This window comes from Scyliorhinus canicula, chromosome 15, assembly GCF_902713615.1.
Source record: "Scyliorhinus canicula chromosome 15, sScyCan1.1, whole genome shotgun sequence".
NCBI classification, from domain to species: Eukaryota; Metazoa; Chordata; class Chondrichthyes; order Carcharhiniformes; family Scyliorhinidae; genus Scyliorhinus; species Scyliorhinus canicula.
The window spans coordinates 12,277,416-12,280,037 of record NC_052160.1 but is presented as its reverse complement, the minus strand read 5'-3'; the positions used below and the strand labels follow the sequence as shown (position 1 = coordinate 12,280,037).

General features: G+C 50.0%; 1 pseudogene; it reads right to left on the bottom strand.

The window, feature by feature from the left end:
- Nucleotides 1–265: 265 nt before the first annotated feature.
- On the bottom strand, nucleotides 266–475 carry LOC119979144 (annotated as a pseudogene).
- Between the last annotated feature and the right edge of the window lie 2,147 nt (nucleotides 476–2,622).

Here is a 2,622-nt window from a genome sequence, read left to right as displayed (position 1 = left end):
TGGTGTTGTAAGACTTCTTACTGTCCCCACCCCAGTCCAACACCGTAATCTCCACGTCATGGCTAAGAAATGCTGAGAGCATTACCGTCCACGGAAGCGACCGGGAACTATATCGGGCAGGGTGAGCAATAGTCAGCGTTGCACCAGATCCTGTTGTTTCATCTGGAATTTGGGGCCACATGGGGTTTTTTAGAGCTTGTTTGTCTCATTAAGAAAAATATTTAAAATTGTAATTCATAAAAAACATTGTTGATTATTTACAGATTGATATTTTTTTAAATTACTGTATCAGAGTTACAAAGCCAGAGTGGGGACAGGGGCAAACCCATAATGCAGCTCTTTGCCTGCTCCAAAAAAACAATTTAAATTCCAATTGAATCCAATTCATGGCCCGCTCAAGGGAGACATAACAGATCTGAGCCAAAAGGCCGAGCAGATACTACACTTGACCTTAGCCGAAAGGCCGAGAAGCGCTTTTTTACAGATTGATATGCATCTTGGTACACTGCACAAGGTTGCACTTCTGCTCCCCACCAGATCTCGGTTACTTAATCATTTGCCATTGCTTCATAGTTATGTCAGCATCAGATGCTTCTGATGTTTATCCTTCACTCTTATTCTCCCACATCCACCTACCCCCCCCCCCCCCCAAGCCCGACAAGTCCTCCTCTAATTATATACATTGTCCCAAATCCGCCACACTGACTGTGTGCACCAGATGAAGCGTTGTGTTTCTGCAAGTATAGACATCCCCACAATACAGCCATACCCGCAGAGCAGGAGCAACAGACGTACTCCTTCAACTGAACCTGAACGGTAAGCGTGCCGTGGCTCTGAACAGAAGTTAGAATATAAATCTTCATATTCTCCAAGATTATGAAAAGTATTGAATTTACCATAGACCAATTTTTCTTTTCAGGGTGAACTTCTTGCTTCAAAGAAAAGGTTTATGACAGCCTTTTGATTTGCGCCTCCGCAAACACTCCCTTTTCTCTCTCGCTCTCACACATTAATCTGGAGCTTCCTTCCAGTTTTACAGGGGATATGTAAACCTGCCACTCAGAACTATCAAGTGGGACTTTAAAAATGCAACCTAGTTTCTCTATTCAAGGCGACCGGTTAAGATTGTAGACTGCTGTCTCAGAGCATTCAACCACTGGAAGGATAACCTCAAAGGTTAGGCCCAGAGTATTTGGGCTAACGTTACCTTTTCTTGTGATGTGGATGAGCAATTAATCCATGGAATCCCTGCAGTGCAGAAGGAGGCCTTTTGACCCATCAAGTCTGCATTGACCCTGCATTGATCCGAAGGAGCACTCCACTTAAGCCCACCACCCTGACCTATCCCCGTAACCCAACCTAACCTTTTGGACACTATGTGGCAATCCATCGAACCAATTTTCACAAGGCCATGAAGGAGTCCGTACCAAGTAGTTCGAAGAAACTTAGATTACTTACAATAACTATTATATACATGTGGTAGTATGACTAGGGGTATTACGGTACCTGCAGAGGTGAGCTGCCATTGGTGCAGAGGACTCGCTGCCCATTGGCCCGGGTAAGTCATGTGCCTCTCAGCCGATTGGCTGAGAGGTAGGTAGCTCCGCCTACAGGGCGGGTTATAAGAACCCGTGTTCTCCGGCAGTCGGCCATTCTTCTGTACGTCTGCTGTCGGGCACACATCTTGTGTATTAAAGCCTTTTGTTTGGATCACATCTTCGCCTCGTGTCCAATTGATGGTGCATCAATTTAATACACAAGTTTTGAAAAGGTGGAGCTTCATATCAAGCCGAGTGCCTTCGACTCAGCCCGCACGCAACAAATGCAGCAGCTGCATTTAAACACTGGCTGGCGTGTTTCAACAGCTATTTAAGCACAGCCGAAAACCGCCTGTCGAGGGAACAAAAACTGCATATCCTCCACTCGTGCATGGGCACCGCCGTGTACACGCTCATAGAGGGCACGACAGACTATGACACAGCTATGGACTTACTAAAAGGACATTTGATCCGGCCGGTGAACCAGGTCTACGCACGGCACTTGCTGGTCACGAGACAGCAATTCCCCGGTGAGTCCTTAGATTAATCCTACCAGACCCTCCTTGTTCTGGGGAGAAACTTCGCCTGCCCACAAGTTTCTGCGGTCGAGCACACCGAACTTTTAACTCAATACGCTTTCGTGGCGGGTATTCAATCTACCCAGATCCGCCAGAGACTCTTGGAGAAGGAAACGTTAAGCCTCGCTGAGACACGGGCCCTCGCCTCCTCTCTCGATATCGCCAACCGCAACGCCCGCGCGTACGCTCCCGACCGCGCGGCGGCCCCATGGGCGGCATGGAACGCGACCCCCCCTTTACCCCCGCAGACTCTGACCCCCCCCAGGCCTGCGCCGCAGGGCACCCCGATAAACCCACGGGGCCCCGCTGCTATGTTTGTGACCAGTCCAAGCACCCCCGCCAGCGCTGCCCGGCCCGCACCGCAACCTGTAAAGGCTGCGGCAAAAAGGGCCATTATGAGGCCATTTGCCAGTCTAAGGCGGTCGCTGCAGTCCTGAGCAGCGATCGCGGGTCCCCCCCGCACTCCTCACGTGCCCCACGCGGCCCACAGACCTCGCTGCCCCCAC